The sequence below is a fragment of the Trichosurus vulpecula genome, chromosome 1, assembly GCF_011100635.1.
Source record: "Trichosurus vulpecula isolate mTriVul1 chromosome 1, mTriVul1.pri, whole genome shotgun sequence".
NCBI classification, from domain to species: Eukaryota; Metazoa; Chordata; class Mammalia; order Diprotodontia; family Phalangeridae; genus Trichosurus; species Trichosurus vulpecula.
In genome coordinates this window covers 161,031,731-161,054,277 of record NC_050573.1, presented here as the reverse complement: position 1 = coordinate 161,054,277, position 22,547 = coordinate 161,031,731, and positions in this window count along the sequence as shown.

Below are 22,547 nucleotides of genomic sequence, written 5' to 3'. Positions count from 1 at the left end.
AATAAAGGCTGATACTATAAGCAATTTGAGAGAGCAAGGAATAGTTTACCTATCAGATTTATGGGAAAGTAAGGAATTAATGACACAACAAGAGATAGAGAGCATTACAAAATGCAAAATGGATAATTTTGATTATGTTAAATTGAAAAGTTTTTGTATAAAAAAGCCAATGCAACAAAGATTAGGAGGGAAGCAGAAAACTGGGAGAAAATCTTTACAACTAGTGTCTCTGATAAAGGTCTCATCTCTAAAATATACAGGTAACTGAGCCAAATTTATAGGACACAAATAATTCCCCAATTTAGAAATAGTCAAAGGATATGAACAGGCAGTTTTCAGAGGAAGAAATTAATATCTATAGGAACATGAAAAACTGCTTGAAATCACTACTGATTAGAGAAATGCAAATCAGAACAATTCTTAGGTAACACATCTCTCCTGTGAGATTGGCTAAAATGACAAGACAGGGAAATGATAAATGCTGAAGAAGATGTGGGAAATTTGGAACATTGTTACATTGGAATTGGAGTTGTGGACTGATCCAGCTATTCTGGAGAACAATTTGGAACTATGCCCAAAGGGCTATGAAAATGTTCATACCCTTTGACCCAGCAATACCACTTCTGGGGTTGTATCCCAAAAAGATGACACAAGTGGGAAAAGTACCCATATATACAAAAGTATTTGTAGCAGCTCTTTTTGTAGTAGCAAAGAATTGGACATCAAGGGGATGCCCATCAATTGGGAAATGGCTGAACAAGTTGTGGTATATGAAGGTGATGGATTACTATTGTGCTAAAAGAAATGGGGAAGATACAGACTTCATAATAACCTGGAAAGACCTACATGATATGATGCTGAGTGAGTGGAGCAGAACCATGAGAACATTATACACAACCACAGATATATGGATTGTATGATGACTAACCCTGATAGACATTGCTCTTCTCAGCAATACAAAGTGCAAAGACAACTCCAAAGGACTCACGATGGAGAGTGCTATCTACATACAGAGAAAGAACTATGGAGTCTGAATGCAGATTGAGGTACACTTTATGCTAACCTTTTTCTCCCTTTTTATTCTCTTTTGTTTTTGTTTTTGGATTTTTTTGGTTCTGTTTCTTCTTTCTCATGATTCATTCCATTGGTCATAATTCTTCTTTACAACTTGACTATTGTGTAAATAAATTCAGTGCAAAGTTATATGTAGAAGATATATTGAATTCCATGTGATCTTGGGTAGAGAGAGTGGGAGGGGGGAAGAAAATCTGGAACTCAAAATTATGTAGAACTGAGTGTTGTAAACTAAAAATAAAAAATCTCAAAAAAAAATAAAAAGAAAAAAATATGATTTTGGTAAAAAAAGGGAGACCAATCCTCATCAATGGTATTAGCCACTGTCATGGATATCTAGTAAAGACTCTAAAGAAGATTTCTTTATATTATAATTGTTGAGATATTCTAGACATTCCTGATGCTTGATTACATTATGCTGACTACAGTTTCCTAAATGAGATATAAAATAACTCAAAAGAATTTTGATTAATTATTCACATGGAAACAACAACTATAAATGGATGAAGAATGTCATTGCCCAAACTGTCCTACGCAATTGAATGGACAACCTATAGAGCTTGTTTCACACACACACACACACACACACACACACACACACACACATACACATCTTGGTCAAAGAATGTAAATCTGTACTTTGATCACAGAGTTAAGCAAGAGTTGGGGAATGGGCTGGACTGCCTTTGGCAAATTGATCTTGTAATGACTCCAGACCAGGGATGGGGAACCTGTGGCCTTGAGGCCACATGTAATCCTCTAGGTCCTCAAGTGTCGCCCTTTTACTGAATACAAATTTCACAGAACAAATTCCCTTAAATGTGGCCTTGAGGACACAGGCTCCCCACCCTTGCCACAGACTTTACTTTGAAATACAGACCATTAAAAATAAGTCCTGTGTCATTGTATTATTTGAAGTTATGGAATAACAGATACCTTCAATAATTAAAATTGAAAATAACCCAAAGGGCAATGGAGAGGAGCATAATTGGTGTGAATAGGATACAATACATTACAAATGAAGGATAACAATGAGGAGAAAGGATGTTATCAATTGAATGTACTAATGAAAAAATATTACCCTAGTTACATGGCAAGAGCGAGGACTAACCAGTGTACAACCCTCATGCTCCATTGAAATCATGGCAACGTCAAGAGAAATGAATGAAGGTCTAAAGACTTTTCAATGGACCCCCTTTTGTGAAGAAATAGAGAAGAGTTGCACAGGATGGACAGGCATGGATGATTTGTGATCTGTATTGCTGAAGGAATGACCACATTGATGAAATTCCTGATCCATCTGAAAATTTAAGCAATTATGAATAGCCTGTTCACTCCATGAAAAAAAGAAAAATGTCTGCATATACCTGGGATATAAGAAATAGCATTTTTGACCATGCCATTGATTGAAAGAATATTAAAAGCTATATAGACATACATTGTAATAGGTACTGAATAGGAATATAAAAACAAATTAAAATTATCCTAACAATCATACTGGTTCAAATGACAGTCTCATCAGTCTCTGTAAGAAAAGACTAAGGAATGTTGAAGGAAAAAGGTTTCTAATGTAGCTATGATATTCAGAAATCTGACAACCCAAAAAGGTAATATCTATGAATTTGTGAGCTATCTTTCAACATTGGTTTTACTACCACAATAGTGTCAAATAGTATCTAGATATTCATCTGAAATAAATACTACGACCCTCATCCTGTCTTGCTTTCATTTAATACTGACATTTCATGAAGCAAAAAAAGAATACAAATGTGGAAATTAAATTGGAAAGGAAGGATAGACAGAAAAGCAGCAGGGTATAATGACTTTCCATTTTATAGACCATTTTCTATAATATATCTGGTTTCTTGGTAAACAGAAGTAACCACTCTTGCTGATGTCATGAGTTAATGTAGCATTTGAAGAGCATATTACAGAAGATTTCAGAATAAATTTCTGATTAGCTTGACAGAACAGGAGAGTGGTTTGATTTGTATGAGGTAGTGAACACCACTCAACCTCTCTCAGTTAAATTTCTCCATCTGTGAAATGGTGATGATAATAATTTTCACTTATCTTAGAGCTGTGTGAAGATTCAGGGTATTTTTTTCCTTATTGCCTCTGACTTGTACCAGTAGGTATGAGAAACTGGGCTAATGATCACATCAGATAACTCCTCCTCCCCTGCCTTAGCCATGATCTTAAATCTACCTCCTAGGAATTTCCTGAAATTTCCTTTGATTCAAAGACTTGGCTGCTGGGGTAGCCAAGAATGCTGTGTTTTCCTGGCTTCTATAGGAGTTGAAAATGTCTTCAAAGGGTGCAGTACTACTGCAAAAACAGTTGCTTGTATTGTGAAAACACGATTACAACTGAATATTCTAAGTTGAAACCCAAACAACACAGCTCTGGAGCATTATACTTTTAGTATAGACAAATAACCCAACTGGAACATGCCTAGTCTCCCATCAAGCTCTTTCCCCTTGGTCATTACATCAGTCTGTGTTCCTTTCTTTTTCTTCTAGTGAAACAAGAGATTTTTATAGAAATGACTTCGTAACCACTCAGGAAAGATAAAAGGATCTTTGGATTGTTTATCTTACTTGTCCAAAAAGGAAACTATCAAATCACTGAAATACCTTATCTGACACAGATTAGTGACCTCCAAAATAGCCATCTAGTAGTGAATGACAAATATTTACATTGTTGAAAGCTATAACATAAAGAGAATTGTGCTGTACAAAAATAAACAGATTAGTGCCCCCACATAACCAATGTGTACAGACTGGGCACTGACATAATAAGCTTATAAAGTTGGGGCCTAGCCAGGTACTGCTCCAGGAACACCACAAGAGATTGATTAAAGTGAGCCTTCTACCATCTGTGGTCAGGTTCTGCCTGTGATAGTTCATATATCTGCAAGGGCAGCAGTAAATGTGCCAGTGCAGCCAACAGGTTTGCTGGAGGCAGAAGAGAAAGTGAAGTCAATCAAGTTAAAGCTATAAGTTACATTGATAGCAGAGGATTCATGGAAAACAGCTGACTTGGGCATTCTGCAAGAAAAGGCCATCTAGAATGGAAGAGTTATGCTAGAAAGACACTTCTTATCTGGAAGATTAATGACCACAACTTGAATTCATCGTAATATTCGTCCAATTAAATCCGTCATAGACATTTTGGCTGAAAATCAACCTCTACATTAGCAAGGCAATATTTAAAAATGTGTTTGGCTGGAAACTGTGGTGTCTAATCTAGTCTATTTCCTTAAGATGAGATAAAAAGAAAAAGGAAAATTTGGGAACATATACATGTATGTATATATGTGTATATAGAGATACATATAGTATATGTGTATAAAATATAACAATTGGTATGGTATGTATTTATCTATCTGTGTTATATATATATATTATGTATGTATGTGTGAATATATGTTTATGTACATTGTATATGCATATAAATGTGTATATACATACACATGTACATATATATGCATACATAAGCAAACACATATAGATATAGATGCAGTTACTTGATTGGATGATTCTAGGACATGGAGACAAATGACCTGAGAAATTGTTGATTCCTCTCCCCTCCTTCAATTTACAGATGAAGAAACTAGACTCAGAGAGGTCAAGTGATTTGTCCAAGGCCTCACATATAGTAATTAGTAAAGCTGATATTTGAAACTAGGTCTTCCGACTCAAAAATCCAATATTCTTCCCAGTGCACCACATTGATTCCTAGACAAGGCTTTTGACTAGAGCAACAGAAATAGCTCTTCTACTTAATTTGGAGAAAACTCATCCCTCTGCATCACAACTGGCATCTTAAATGCACCCTTATTGACAACTCCAAAACCATTTGACTTAAATATAAAAAAGGAACTAACAGTGGACTATTCCGTCTATGTTTCATAGAGTGCATTGATTTATAAAATCCGAAGACCGACATCTTAATAGCCATTACTTTACCAAATGCTGGCAATTTACAAACTGTATAGCATGGAAAGCTTTCAAAATATAGAGATGTAGCAGAAGAAATCAAAATCATTTGGGAACAGGATGAAGTTATGGCAATCATCCTATCTTCTACTGGATTTGTACCAAGTATGTTTTCATTGAGCCTAGAAAAGTTGGTCTTTCTTACCAGTAATTTAATCAATAAAAAACAGTTATCTTATCCTGGCTTATTCTTTTGGTGGTCCCTGGCTCCCTTCAGGAATTAACTCAAATCCTACCTTTTGCATGAGGCCTTTCTTTATCCTTCTTCTACTCCATCTCATTCTTCCTTCTCTGGTAATTCCTTTCCTCTGAAATTTCCTTCCACTTATCCTCTATATGTTGTGTATATATATATATATATATATATATATATATATATATATATATATATATATATATATATATACATATATATATATATACATATATACATATATTATATATATACATATATATATACATATATTATATATATATACATAAACATAATTAGTTGTATGTTCTTTCTTTCACTAGAATGTATGCTTTTTGAGGGTGAGAACTGTGTTTTTGCCTTTCTATTCTCATCGCTTGGCAAAGATCCTTGCATACAGTAAGTGGTTAATAAATACTTGTTAGTTGTTCAATTACATTAAGTATAAGTGTTGCATTAATCTTGTAACATTACAATAACAATATAACAATTATATAACATTACATATAAAATTAAAAACATTACTATAGCATTAAATATGAGTAACAGCAATGCAATAACTTGTCTTAAAATATTTATTTGAACTTCATCAAACAAAATGAATAATTTTGACAATAATATCGCACTACGATCCATAATAATAAGAACCCCCTTATTATTCAATCAATCTTCTATGTAATGTGCTGGAAAGGTAATGCTAAAGTAAGGCAATGATAAGAATAATGTACAACAGAGTCACTGATCAGTGAGGCAGGTGTAGAAACTGTGGAGACTTGACAGCACCCTTGAAATGCAAATTGGTCTCTGACTATTCCATTGAGGGTTAGTATGATCTATATGATTCCCATGAATAGGCAGCTAGATGTTGCAGTGGATAGAGAATTGGGCTTGGAGTTAGGGAGACCTGAATTCACATTCAACTTCATATTTCAGTCATTTAACCTTCCTGTGCTTCAGTTTCCTTCACTGTAATGTGAGAATAACAATAATACTTACCACCCAGGGTGGTTGTGAGGATCAAATGACATGAAAATAGTAAAGTGTCAGCCAAATAGCTTGGTGTATTAGTAGGTGATTAATGAGTGTTTGTTCTTTGCCATACCCCGTATGAAGTTAAGAAACAGTCACTATGTTAGCATTACAAACTGTCTATACTCAGAACCACTGTGATAAATTGCTTGACAGAGAGGGTAGCATGGAAGGCGATGCTCTTTTGTGTTCCGGTATCAAAAGGAGGTAAGATACATAGAAGGGAAATGGGGAGATGAATTCTATAGCCAGTGGGCTCTGGGGATTTAGACCACCAGTGTAAATGGAACTTGGGGAAGCAGCTCAAAGGGGAGTGCTATGTATTCATTTATTAATACCACAGACATTTATTAAACTTCTACTGGGGGTAGAATATAGGACTAGGTTTTAGGGAAGATACAAAAGTCAGATAAGACACAGTCCTGGTAATTTTGAAACTTAGACTTGAGTAAGTTATAAGCCATAAACACAGATAACTGTGATATAAAATATGTAACACACAAAATAAAATATTATACTATACCTTTAATATATAAGTGCAGGAAAAAAGTACCATGTGACATGTGAAGGTGGTAAGTATATATTAAGTCGCTAGTTCTGCCATGTGGTGGCTTATTTGTCTTCATTATGTCACTCTTACCCTGGATGGATATTAATTGAGAGATGGAACTAAGTAGAGCTTGAGGAGGAAGTTTTGCATAAGTGAATAACTGGGTAATTTAAACATCCATGGGAACTGGAGCAACATTTACAAAAAGACATAATTAATAATATAGCTAGATCAGTCAGGAAAATGAACAATGGCCCATATCAATAGAATGTAGGTGAAAATAGAGCTTGCCTAGAATTAAATAGGTGACATTTAGATGGCACAATGGATAGAGCACTGGGCTTAGAATCAAGAAGACTCATCTTCATGAGTTCAAATCTGGTCTCAGACACTTACTAGCTGTGTGACCCTGGGCAAGTCACCTAATCCTGTTTGCCTTAATTCCTCATCTGTAAAATGAGCTGGAGAAGGACATGGCAAGCCAATCTTCTGTCTTAGCCAAGAAACCCCAAATGGGGTAACAAAAAGTCAGACATTACTGAAATGACTCAACAACAGAAATAAACAGATATCAGATGTAAGGATATTTCATTTTTTTTCTGTTTCCATTTTTATTCTTTGTTAGAATTATTTGGTGGGAGCATGGGAGTGATTGTAATGGAGTAGATCAGCATTCAATCAATAGCTGGAAATAATGCTAGATAGCTGAAAGATGATCATAAAATTGAGATGGTAAATATAAAAGTTATGTGTTATAGACCTTTGTTTCTGAGATTGAAATTATACTTTGGTACCACTTTGGTGGATGTTTCAGAATTAAGAAGATAAAGAGAAATTTTATGGCTTGAGTGAATATGGGCTTCAATAATGCTGTTTAGAACAAAAAAAAACTTTTTAAGTTACATGAAAGTGAATTTCTATTTATTGGAAAGAGCTGAATATATGAGACTATGGCATGCAGATTTATCTAAACAAGATTTTCTTAAAAGTTTACCTCTCAGGTACTTAAAGGACATGATATGGCTCAAAACCTTTTTTTTTACATTATTTAGAGAATATTTTCTTACTTTCTGTAATTAAACCTATGTAAATAAGACCTCATATGTTTTATGCAGTATGTTATTTTCATATAAATAAAAAAGTTAACAAATCTAGACCAATATGACTGTTAATTTCTGTACAGTGCCAAATCAACACAGTACAAGTGGAGTACTTTAAAATCTGTTTTGATAATCATCTTAAAATGCCTAAAATTCTACAAGCTTTTTAAAATTTCAAAAATTTTACAAGATTTCCACTCAAAATTATTTGTTAAATTTATAAAATTCTAGAACATGTTTCTGTAAAATGAGAGTTTAAGCCTACTCATATTTCCCACCTTTCAACAACCATATTGTAGGAAGATTTTCTGGCAAAATTTTGTGCAACCAGTATTATCTTGACCCCACCTGATACTGTGAAAACTCTCCTTAATTGGAGTTACTTCACTTTTCCCCTGATCTTTGCAAGTTTTTTTCCAGAACCTAACAACATTTTGAGAAAGTTGTTGCCAATCCTATTGGCTTTTACTTTATTTTACTATGATTTTTTAATTATCCTTGTCAAATAGGTATGAGATAAAGGGAGACATAATGAATAAAAGGAACAGCATGTGAGTTTTAAAGATTGTGACATGTAAAGAAAATAGGTAGGTGGAGGGATCAGTAGAAGAGAAATCATAATAATAGCTAACAAAAGCTAACATTTATATAGCAACTTCAATGTGCCAGGCACTGTGCTAAGAATTTTACATTTATGAGGTCAGTGGGGGTGAAAGAATGAAACACGGATATATAGGACAGCAAAGATATGATATGAAAGAAGAGGGAATAAGAGAGAGAAGCAATCAAACCCGCATCAAAACTCTATCATCCCACTGTGGTGGGTGAAAGATTAAATGACTGAGGAAACAAAGATTCAAACTTTTAAAAATATCAATTTATTAAGTAAAACATGCCAATTTCTCAACTAATTGGGAACAGGCTCTGCTCAGCTTTGGCACTGGACCCTCAATACTGGGGGGGGGACCGCAAACTTTTATACATTAAAACCAATTAATGGCATAAGACCCAATAATAAAAGGAAAACAATTCATCAAAATATAAAATTAGGTAACCTTATTTGTAATTGAAGGAAAGATTATGTACTTTCCAAGTTGAAAAGGGGAGAACAAACAAGTGCAATTCCACAAAATCAGAAAAAGCATTGCCCCACTCCCCCCAAGTGTCTATATACAGTCAAAGGAACATGGAAATAATAACTAATTGATCAGTATGGGGCCAGTTTTCAGATAAGACAAATGGGGTGCTTGAAATTTATAATTGTGACAAAACTCCTTGCATCCATATTTGGATATGACTGGGTTTCTGGTCAGTGTAACCTAGGTCCTTAGTTAAGGGTCTTTAAAGCAGTAGGTAGAGGTAGTCTGACTTCCCTGCTACGCTAAGTTAAAACAATGCAATAAAGTTTTCTTGAGAGTGGAGCTAAGATCGCAGCTGGAAAGCAGGGACTTGTGTGAGCTCCACCCCAGGTCCCTCCAAACACCTATAAAAGTATCTCTGAACAAATTCTAAAACTGCAGAAACCATGAAATAGCAGAGGGAAGCAGGGCTCCAGCCTAGGAAAGCCTGGATGGTCATGGGGTAAGGTCTACCACACAGAGTTGGGAGCAGAGAGAAGAAGAGTCCAGCATGAGCTGCTCCTGGACCAACCAGACTGGGAGCCGGGCAGAACAGGTCCTAGCACCCTAAATCAGTGAGCTGTGGCAGTTACCAGACTTCTCAACCCAAAAACACCAAAGACAACAGAGAAGGTTAGTGGGAAAAGCTGCTGGTACAGAGTGAAAGGAGTTTGCAGTTTGGCCACTGCCCTGGGGACAGCACAGGTAGTGCAGCTCTGAAGACAGAACTACAGCTGCAGTTTCTTCTGGCCCCAGGCCCACATGGTGGGAGGAATTAAGGGGTGGATCTGAGTGGGAGTGCAGAGACAGTTTAGATCTGAGTGCAGTCCCAGTTGGCTGTTCTTGGGGGAGGAGGAGCACTTGTGTGGCAGACCTTGCTGTATAGGAATACCTATGAAAACAACAGCACATCCCCTCAAGCTTGGAACAAAGTACTCTTTACTTTACAAGCAGTCATACCCTGATGAAAAACTGAAGGGTCAAGTAGTTGGTTGGGAACATGGCCAGGTAGCGAAAATGGACTCAGATTCAGACTCAGACTTTGCAATCTTTCTTTGGTGACAAAGAACACCAAAACATACAGCCAGAAGAAATCAACAATGTTGAAGAGCCTACATCAAAAGCCTCCAAGAAAAATGTGCATTGGTCTCAGGCCATGGAAGAGCTCAAAAAGGAGTTGGAAAAGCAAGTTAGAGAAGTAGAGGAAAAATTGGGAAGAGAAATGAGAGTGAAGCGAGAAAACCATGAAAAACAAGTCAATGACTTGCTAAAGGAGACCCAAAAATACTGAAGAAAATAACACCTTAGAAATAGACTAACTCAAATGGCAAAAGAGCTCCTAAAAGCCAATGAGGAGAAGAATGCCTTGAAAGGCAGTATTAGCCAAATGGAAAAGGAGGCCTGAAAGAACACTGAAGAAAATGCTACCTTAAAAATTAGATTGGAGCAAGTGGAAGCTAGTGACTTTGTGAGAAATCAAGATATTATAAAACAGAACCAAAGGAATGAAAAAATGGAAAACAATGTGAACTATCTCATTGGAAAAACCACTGACGTGGAAAATAGATTCAGCAGAGATAATTTAAAAATTATTGGACTACCTGAAAGCCATGATCAAAAAAAGCCTAGATATCATCTTTCAAGAAATTATCAAGGAGAACTGCCCTGATATTCTAGACCCAGAGGATAAAATAGAAATTGAAAGAATCCACCAATCGCCTCCTGAAAAAGATCCCAAAAAGAAAACTCCTAGGAATATTGTTGCCAAATTCCAGAGCTCCAGGAACAAGGAGAAAATACTGCAAGTAGCCAGAAAGAAACAATTTGAGTATTGTGGAAACACAATCAGGATAACACAAGATCTAGCAGCTTCTACATTATGGGATTGAAGGACTTGGAATATGATATTCCGGAGGTCAATGGAACTAGGATTAAAACCAAGAATCACCAACCGAGCAAAACTGAGTATAATGCCCCAACACAAAATATGGATTTTCAATAAAATAGAGGAATTTCAAGCTTTCTCAGTGAAAAGACCAGAGCTGAATAGAAAATTTGTCTTTCAAACACAAGAATCAAGAGAAGCATGAAAAGGTAAACAAGAAAGAGAAATCATCAGGGACTTACAAAAGGTGAACTGTTTTGTTTGTATTCCTTCATGGAAAGATGAGGTATGAGAACTCAGTATTAGGGTAGCTGAAGGGAATATACATATATAGAGAGACAGAGGTGAGTGGAATATGAAGGGATGATATCTAAAAAAATAAAATCAAATTAAGGGATGAGAGAGGAATATATTGAGAGGGGGAGAAATGGAGAGATAGAATGGGGTAAATTATCTCACATAAAAGTGGCAAGAAAATGCATTTCTGTAGGAAGGGAAGAGGTGCAGGTGAGGGGGAATGAGTGAATCTTGCTTTCATTGGATTTGACCAGAGGAGGGAATAACATACACACTCAATTGGATATCTTACTCCACAGGGTAGAAGGAGGAAGGAGATTAAAATGGGGGCGGGGGGAATACTAGAAGCGAGGGCAGACAGGGGAGGAGGTAATCAAAAGCAAACACTTTCGAAAAGGGACAGGGTCAAGGGAGAAAGTTGAACAAAGGGGGATAGGACAGGAAGGAGAAAAATATAGTTAGTCTTTCACAACATCAGTATTGCGGAAGGGTTTTACATAATGATACGCATGTGGCCTGTGTTGAGTTGCTTGCCTTCTTAGGGAGATTGGGTGGGGAGAGAGAAGTGGAGAGAATTTGGAGCTCAAAGTTTTAAAAACAGATGTTGAAAAAAAAATTTTTGCATGCAAGTAGGACATAAGATATACAGGCAATGGGGCATAGAAACCTATCTTGCCCTACAAGAAAGTAAGGTAAAAGGGGATGGGGGGGAAGTGGGGTGACAGAAGGGATGACTGACTGGGGAATGGAGCAACCAGAATATATGCCATCTTGGAGTGTTGGGGGGAGGGTAGAAATGGGGATAAAATTAGTAATTCAAACTCTTGTGATATCAATGCTGAAAACTAAAAATATTACATAAATAAAGGAAACCTTAAAAAAAGTTTTCTCCTGATTTCCATATTAAATAAAGTTTTCTCACAAGACAGAAATTTGTTTAGACTCTGAATAGAAAGGGAACTGAGCTAGATCCAGAATTGAGTCAAAAGATGGTTAGTATGGTCCATTCAATTCTCACTATCATTTGGTGTCTAATCCCTCAATTACCTCAATTTCCCCTTTTGATTCATGGGAGGATTATGCAACCAACTGCTCCCATGGAACACTTATCTGTAATCCAAGTCTAAGATTCATAAATTCATAATCAGAATTATGTAAGTCAGGTTTCCGATCAACCTATTTAGGGGCCTCACACTGGACTAATTTTGAGAAAGATTTACATGTCACCAAGGTAACCAAGAGAACTTAAACATAAACACCATGAAAAAAATACGCCATGATATAATAATCATCAATACTGACTGACATCAAGTCTCCTTTTATCCTAGTAACCTACTCCCAATGTCCATTTAATCATCACATTTTATCTTGAGTCCCAGATGTCCTACATAGTCATTTTGTCCCTGAATATCTTCTCTTGGACATTTTAGAACAGGCCTTATTCTCAGGTCATCTCTGAAGGGGGCTCTTCTTCTCTGGTTCCAAATCACTTGTAGGGATTCCTAGGAAATTCTGTTAAAATCTGCTAGTAACAAGACAATATGATTTAATACCATTTATCAAATTTGATTCTCCAATACTAAATCTTCAGAAAATTTCAATTTCTATATACTTTTTTATTGTTTTATCTTTACCCTTTACCTTACATAAGAATTCTTTTTTTTAATACTAAGCAAGGAATCTTCAACTATTCAATAAGATATGCAGCCTGTCCCTGTGTCTAAATTACAGATACATCACAGAATATTTCTGGCAGTATTGCTGTTACAGTGTACACACTCTGGATTTTTTTTCCTATGGAACTGACCCATTATATAAGAATCTTTAAAAATGATGAGTATCTAACTTGTAAAATGAACTGGTTTTTTTTTAAATTATCAGATACTTTAAAATTCTTGAATAATTTCACTTTATTTACAATTATCAATACAATTTTGAAAACTTATTACTAAACCATACTCAAAGCCAAAATTGAGGAAGGCTAGTGGTCATGATTTTTGGGGCAATTGGCATGCATTGTTTAATAAATCGGTACCCTCAGAAGCTCAAACCCTTGTTTCCTCAGTCATTTCATCTTTTACCCACCACACTGCTTAGCCCCTGAAGCTCTGATCCGCATACTGAAAAGTTTTTTTTAGCACTTCCTGAGGAGACATTGCAGTCCAACTATTTTATTTCCAAAAGATCACTTATTCAAATTTTATGCCCTATTCAAAAATCTGAGTAAATCTATTCACTTTCATTAATAAGGGAAACATCTGAGTTCCTTTTTACTACCTCAAGTCCAACTGAATTTCCATGGTTTATATTAGTAGATTTCCAACTTTTCATGTTTTGGTTCCTTTTAGCTACCTATTTCTGAGTCTCTTGCCCTTTTTCATTCCTTACCTTCTTCCAAAATGTGGTGAAATCTCTTACTGCTAATGTCAAATTTACATATTAAATTCCATTCTTGACATAAATATTCATCATCCATGTTATTCCTTTAAGCCATTGTCCTTCCAATTCTTTATTTCCAAACTTATAAAACAAAGTTGCCTTTACTTCTTAACTCTACTTCCTCAATATACCAGGCTTCTTAACCCATGACAAATTGAAGGGCTCTTTCTTAGCCTTTACCTTTCTTTAGCAAAATTGACCATCCTCTTTTCCAAAAACCTAACTTCCCAGGGTATTCATAATATGCACTTTCAAAAATTTCCTCCTGTCTTTCAAATTATTTCATAATTGTACATGGGTTCAACTATAATCTTTGCATAGAAGACACCCAAATCTAGATATTTAGCCCTAGTTTCCTTCTAGAGCTCTCGTCATTCATTACAAACTATTTTCTTGGCCCCTCTACCTGGATTATAGCATCATAGGCCATAAGTAGAAAACTGAAATGGACCTTGGGGGTCAATGTCTCATACAAAACTTAAAATCATCATGCCTAAAATGAAACTAATTATCTTCTCCTGAAACCTGCTCTTCTTCCTAATGGAAAACCTTTGAGAGAATCAACCTTTCCCTGGTCACCCAGATTTGCAACTCTGTACTTTTCCTTGACTCTTCACTTTCATCCTTCATATCTGATCATTTGTTTCACGAATTCTACTGATGAGGTATCTCTTGTATCTATGTCCTCTTCAGTCAATCAAAACCCTAGAACACGCCTTCATCACTTCTTGTTTGGACTTTTTCTACCCCTACTTGGTCTCCTTGCCTCCAGTTTTTCTCCTCTAAAATTTGTTTTCCATAGAGCTATTAAGGTGAATTTTCTAATGCATAGGCCAGACAATATCATTCTCCCTGCACAAGACGTTTCAGTGATTTCTTATTATTTCTTCTCATTGTTTTAGTGGTTTTTAGGATAAAATACAAACTCCTTTGACATGTAACACCTTCCACAATCCAGTCCCAACCTATCTTTCAAGAATAGTGGCACATTATTAGTGTTCATGTATGTTATTTTCCCCATTAGCATGTACAGGAGAACCTCGGTTTACAAATTTAGTTTGTTCAGAGATTCTGTTCGTCATACAATTTGTTAGTATTGCAAAGCAAATTTTCCCATAAGAAATAATGTAAAGTCAGATGATTGGTACCAAATCCCAAAAAATATTAATATAAAAATAATTATTCATAATTTTAAGTAAGTTTTTGTCCCTAATGCATCTGAAATACAGTAGCAATGATTAGTACACAAAATAAAACAAAAATGAAATAAAGTAAGCTGCACTTTACCTTTGAGAAGAGTTGTGGCTTGTGTGAGGGAGACAAGAGGGAGGAGAAGGAGGAAGGGTTACTGCTTGGAAGGAGAATGTCCTTCCATGAGAACATCTGGAATTTCAATGTTGGGAGTGTTCTCTCTTATGCTACTTTCACTAAAAGTAAGACTAACACTACTGTCTTCACTTTTTTTTTTATTTTTTAGAATCACTTTCATGTTTTGTCTCGCTGATTTTTTTTTTCTTTGCATTCGCTTCTGACTGGGAATCTAACAACACTTGTTTTTGATGTTTTTTCAAAATGTCACAGAAATGTGACATTACATTATTAAAAATATTTATGGCTCTCATTGCCACAGCCTTATTTGGGTGATGTTTTTCAACAAAGTTTTGCACTTTTTCCCACATCTGATAAGCCTCCCTAACCTCACTTGACATGAGGGATTCCTCTGACCTTTCAACCTCCTCCTCGGATGAGACAGCCTCTGCAACCTCTCACTATTGCTCCTCAGGCAGATTCATCAGTTTGTCCTTTGTTTGAAAGCCAAAAAACCAAATCATTGCCCTAGTTGAGCGTTATCCCCTCATGAGCCGTTCAAGTCCAAACACGTTCATACTGCAAATTTTTGTTCATACTGCAAATTTTTGTTGGTCCTCTAAGATGAATTTTGAGAAAAATTTTTCCTTGTCCAGTGAAGCATACATAAACCAGGTTATGTGTAAACCAAGGTTCTACTGTAAATCCTTAAAAGGAAAAAAATGTTTAATTTTTTTGTATCCCTTATGGAGGATGCTAGGTGGCTCACAGTCTAGACCACTGGACCTGGAGTCAAAAAGACCTAAGCTCAATTTCAGGCCCAGATATTTAATAACGGTGTGACCCTGGACAAATCATTTAACCTCTGTTTGCCTCAGTTTCCTCATCTGTAAAATGGGGATAATATCACTTGTCTCATAGGGTTGTTGTGAAGATCAAATAAGATAATATTTGTAAAGCACTTAGCACAGTGCCTTGCTTATGGTAAGTAACATAAAGTATTTTTCATGTCATTTCATTTTTCTTTCTTTTTCTAAATCTGTGTCTAGTACGATGACTGGCATATAACAGATCAAATGAGATAATATTTGTAAAGTGCTTAGCACAGTGCCTTGCTTATAGCAAGTAACATAAAATATTTTTCATTTCATTTCATTTTTTTTCTTTTTCTAAATCTGCTTGCTTGCCTAACTGATGTTAAGATGGGCTCTTAGCTTTTCTTTTACTTTGCTCTTCCTTTTATGTGAAATTCTATTTCTCTGACTTAGCACAGGCTGAATACTAGATCTAGATCTAGACCTCTCCTCACCTCTGCTTCTTGGACTCTCTAGATATTTCAAAGCTACAGTCAAATATTTCCTCCTGCAAGAGTTCTTTTTTGATTCTCCCAGTTGTAAGTACTTGCATATCTGGTCTCACTTTAATTTACACATATTTTATGTGTAATCATCTGTGTACTTCCCATCCCCTACCATAAGAATGGAAGCTCCTAGAGGGAAAGGACTGTCCTATGTTAATTTTTTATGCCAATCATTGAGAATAGTGTCTAGCACATAGTACAGTTATCCTTCCACATTGCAAGGGTTAGGGATTCCCCAGTAATCTGGAAAGTCCATGTAAAATTTTTGGCCTTCCCTTCATACCAGAGAAGTATGATTTTTTTTCTTTTTCTTTTATGGCATGTTTATAGTACCTTATGTAAAATTTTGGGTTAAGTATTTGGTCATAGGCTCTGTGTCATCTTCTGGCCTTCACATGTCACCTGTGGCTTCCACAAAACTACCCCCAAATTCCCATTTAATTTCTTATGCCGACCCCCTATATAGATATATGGAAATTCTTCTTCCTTTTGCTATTTACCATATTCTTAGGTAAAAAAGAACCTGGGCATCCACTGACCTTCATAATTATTAATGAATAAAGAATTATAAAAGAGAGGCAAAGTATGATGAATTAGTCTTAAGCCATCACACTATTTCTTATTGTCCTCACTATCCAGGCACAGACTTTATTAAACTACCTCCTGTAATGATAATGAAATGGGAAGATCTTTCCCATCCATTAATAGGCCTCGGGGACCTGCTTTGAGCCAGAGTCACATGGAAACCTGAGTCACATGGAAGCCTGACTCACATGAGCATGACTCCCATGGAACCTGTGGTGGGAGGAGCTTGCCAAAGGGGTGAAGCAGGAAGTGAGACAGAGCTGGGAGAGAGAGAGGCAGAGGAGAGGCAGAGCAGCTAGCATGAGTGAGACAGCAGGGAATTTTGCCTGAGGGAGCTTGTTCCCTGATGGAGGGAAGGCTTGGGGATGTCTTTGCTCCTTGCATTGATAATGTGTACAAACGTAGATGGTGACTGGAAAGCAGGGACTAGCGTGAGCTCCCCACCAAGTCCCTCCAAAAACCTATAAAAAATGGCTCTGAACCAATTCTAGAACTGCAGAACCCACAAAATAGCAGAGGGAAGCAGGGTTCCAGCCCAGGACAGCCTGGATGGCTGCTAGGTGAGGTCTTTTGCGCACCAAGCTGGGAGCAGAGTGGAGCACACCAGAGCCCAGCGTGGGCGGTGTGGACCAACCAGACCATGAGCCAGTCGGATTGTGCCCTAGCTCCCTGAATCAGTGAGCTGCAGCAGTTACCAGACTTTGCAACCCACAAACAACAAAGACAACACAGAAGGTTAGTGGGAAAAGCTGCTGGGGACAGGGGGACAGAGTTTGCGGTTCAGCCACTGCCCCTGGGGCAGCAGAGGTGGGGCAGCTACAGAACTAGAGCTGCAGTTGCTTCTGGCCCCAGGCCCACCTGGTGGGAGGAATTAAATGGCGGATCAGAACAGGAGTGCAGAGCCTGCTGAAGATCTAAGTCCAGTCCAGGTTGGGGGTTCTTGGGGAAGGAGGAGTGCTGAGGTGGCAGAGCTGGTGCATCCCCCCAAGCTTGGAACAAAGAACTCTTTACAAGCAGTCATACCCTGCTGAAAAACTCAAGGGTCATGCAAGTTGGCTGGGAACATGGTCAGGCAGTGAAAATGCACCCAGATTCAGTCTCAGACTTTGGAATCTTTCTTTGGTGACAAAGAAGACCAAAACATACAGCCAGAAGAAGACAACAAAGTCAAAGAGCCTACAACAAAAGCCTCCAAGAAAAACATGAACTGGTCTCAGGCCATGGAAGAGCTCAAAAAGGATTTGGAAAAGCAAGTTAGAGAAGTAGAAGAAAAATTGGGAAGAGAGATGAGAAGGATGCGGGGAAACCACAAAAAAATAAGTCAATGACTTGCTAAAGGAGACCCCCAAAAATACTGAAAAATATACTGAAGAAAACACCTTAAAAATAGACTAACTCAAATGGCCAAAGAGCTCCTAAAAGCCAGTGAGGAGAAAAATGCCTTGAAAGGCAGAATTAGCCAAATAGCAAGGAGGTCCAAAAGACCACTGAAAAAAATACTACCTTAAAAATTAGATTGAAGCAAGTGGAAGCTAATGACTTTATGAGAAATCAAGATATTATAAAACAGAACCAAAGGAATGAAAAAGTGGAAGACAATGTGAAATATCTCATTGGAAAAATCACTGACCTGGAAAATAGATCCGGGAGAGGGAATTTAAAAATTATTGGACTACCTGAAAGCCATGATCAAAAAAAGAGCCTAGATATCTTTCAAGAAATAATCAAGGAGTACTGCCCTGATATTCTAGAGCCACAGGGCAAAATAGAAATTGAAAGAATCCATCGATCACCTCCTCAAGTAGATCCCAAAAAGCAAACTCCTAAGAATATTGTCGCCAAATTCCAGAGCTCCCAGATCAAGGAGAAAATACTGCAAGCAGCCAGAAAGAAACAATTTGAGTATTGTGGAAACACAATCAGAATAATTCAAGATCTAGCAGCTTCTACATTAAGAGATCAAAGGGCTCGGAATACGATATTCTGGAGGTCAATGGAGCTAGGATTAAAACCAAGAATCACCTACCCAGCAAAACTGAGTATCATGCTCCAAGGCAAAATATGGATTTTCAATAAAATAGAGGACTTTCAAGCTTTCTCAGTGAAAAGACCAGAGCTGAACAGAAAATTTGACTTTCAAACACAAGAATCAAGAGAAGCATGAAAAGGTAATTAAGAAAAAGAAAAAGAAATCTCAAGGGACTTGCTAAAGTTGAACTGTTTTGTTTACATTCCTACATGGAAAGATGATGTGTTTGATTCATGAGACCTCAGTATTAGGGTGGCTGAAGGGAATATGCATATATATGTGTGTATATATATCTATATATACACATATATATGTGTGTGTGTATGTATATATATGTATGTATGTGTGTATGTATGTATATATGTATGAGTGTATATATATATTAATGTATACATACATACACACACACACACACACATATATATATATATATATATATATATAGAGAGAGAGAGAGAGAGAGAGAGAGAGAGAGAGAGAGGGAAAGAGAGATTGAGAGAGAGAGAGAGAAAGAGAGAGAGAGAGAGGGCAAAAGGTGAGTTGAATATGAAGGGATGATATCTAAAAGAAATAAAATCAAATTAAGGAATGAGAGAGGAATGTATTGAGAGAGGGAAAAAGGGAGAGATAGAATGAGGTAAATTATCTTGCATAAAAGTGGCAAGAAAAAGCAGTTCTGTAGGGAGAGAAGAGAAGGCAGGTAAGGGGGAATAAGTGAATCTTGCTCTCATCAGATTTGACCTGAGGAGGGAATACCATACACACTCAATTGGGTATCTTACCCCACAGGAAAGAAGGAGGAAGAAGATTAAAAAGGGGGATGATAGAAGGGAGGGCAGATGGGGGAGGAGGTAATCAAAAACAAACACTTTCGAAAAGGGACAGGGTCAAGGGAGAAAGTTGAACAAAGGGGGATAGGACAGGAAGGCACATAATATAGTCTTTCACAACATGAGTATTGTAGAAGGGTTATACATAATGATACACATGTGGCCTATGTTGAATTGCTTGACTTCTTAGGGAGGGTGGGTGGAAAGGGAAGAGGGGAGAGAATTTGGAACTCAAAGTTTTAAAAACAGATGTTCAAAAACAAACAAAAAAAAGTTTTTCCATGCAATTGGAAAATAAGATACACAGGCAATGGGGCATAGAAATTTATCTTGCCCTACAAGAAAGAAAGGGAAAAGGGGATGGGAGGGGAGTGGGGTGACAGAAGGGAGGGCTGACTGGGAACAGGGCAACCAGAATATATGCCATCTTGGAGTGGGGGGAGGGTAGAAATGGGGAGAAAATTTGTAATTCAAACTCTTGTGAAAATCAATGCTGAAAACTAAATATATTAAATAATTTAAATTAATTAAATATGAACAAAAGATAATATGTACAAACTTCTTTGTTACCATAGTTGATTTAGCTTTCTGGTATATGAATAAATATCTTGGTTTCATCTTTTGAGGAAGTGATTCTGTTATGTTTTGGGATTCAAACCTGGAAATACTCCTGCATATTCAGCACAGCTGCTGTGGGCATCACATTAGTGACATCCCTCCTCAGTGATATTAGTGATTCCTCAATAAATGGACCCAATGAACAGCTATATTATGCAATATATGGGAAAATAATGCATTTCTCTGGTTCATGCAAAAAAGTTTCCCTACCTCTCTCTAAACTCGAGACCAGAGGTCTCAATTTGCCAACATCTATTAATTTTCTACCTGATAGTTTCTTTCTGGCTTAGTTTATCTTGAATTTTGAGTACAAAATATGTCCCCAAAACTGTATTTAGTTTGTATTATATGAGGTGTGCTTTGTCTTTCTTGTTTCACTACTTGAAGCCCAAAATGCTTTTAATTTCTTCTGTAAATGTTAATACCCTGTCCTAAGTGGCATGTCCTTACACACTCCACCATTTAAATTACTTTATTCAACTCTTTTCACACACATGCACACACACACACACACATACACACACACTCATACACACACATTTAAATCTGTAGCCTACCCAAGGACTTATAATATTCACTGATGATGTCTATAAATGCAAAATAAATTATAGTAATTCAATTAACTTTCATTTTTACGTGTCTCAGCAAGGTTCTACTTAACTTTTATACTAAAGGTCTATATTTCAAAGCCAAAATCATTAACACATGAATATTCTTGTTTTAGATTCCCCTTTTCTAATTAAGTAGGTCATCAAAGCTTATTAATGATGATTTCTAAAAGGCTCATTAACTCTTTCAGAACACTAATGAATGATATTGTTACGTCACTCTTTTAATGCACTGAATGATGACCTTTTGCATCAAATAGTTGATATAATTGAGGAATATTTATTTTAGGCTCTTTGAGTATTTAGTTTAAATCTAAGTAATAAATGATGTTAATGGTTCTTGTGTCTTTGTTCGACCTTAACTGTGAGATAGAGATCTGTGTGAGGATTTCAAAAATATATGATTGATTTCATTAACTCTAGATAAATTGCATTTAAACCAACCAACGGAAATAATGCCTTTGTTTGTTTTGTTTTAAAGAAAAAACCACCACCAATCTCCAGGAGAATTCATTAATAACTTTCTCTGGCAATGGTATTTCAGTCAACACATTTTTTTCTAGAATCTTACTTAAATTTTTCCTATGCTACTTTTAGTATATTAGTCAATGCTAGTTTAGTGTCCTATGCTAGTTTTAATTTCCCCTTGGGACAGGATCAATGGAAATGAACAACTAGTGTCTGCATAAGTTCAAGCATTTTTGATCTGGATTAAATAATTCAGTTTCCTTATAAAACCTATTCCCCGTGTGTGTGTGTGTGTGTGTGTGTGTGTGTGTGTGTGTGCATGCGTGTATATGCATCTATACCACACATAAACAAATATAATAAATCCAGGTGTTCTCTACCAGCTACCTCACCTTCTGAACACAGCTAGGAGGCTCTGTGGATAGAGTACTAGTCCTGGAATCAGGAAGTTGTTGTTATTGTTCACTTGTTTTTAGTCATGTCTGACTCTTTGGGTCTCCAGTTAGGGTTTTCAGGGCGGAGATATTGGAGTAGCTTGCCATTTCCTTCTCCAACTCATTTTACAGATGAAGAAACTGAGGCAAACAGGGTTAAGTGACTTGCCCAGGGTCATATAGCTTATAAGTGTCTGAGGCTGGATCCTGTAATTTCTATTTACTTCAATTCCTCATCTGTACAGCAGGGATGCACTGGAGAAGGAAATGGCGAACTACTTCAGTATCTTTGCCAAGAAAACCCCATGGACAAACTTCATGGGGTCATGCAAAGTTGGACTAACTGAAGAACAGCAACAAATGTGTATACAATTTTTGAAAGAATGTATATATATATGTATATATATACATACACACATATATATACATATATATGTATATATATACAAATCTACATATCTGCATATCTACATGTATACACATATCTATATGTGCATTCAAATATACACATATGTATGTGTAGGCTTGGTATTATGTATAAATATGTATATATCTATGTGGTTCTGTGTATATATACTCATATATGTGTGTATATGCACACAATGCACATCTGCATGTGCA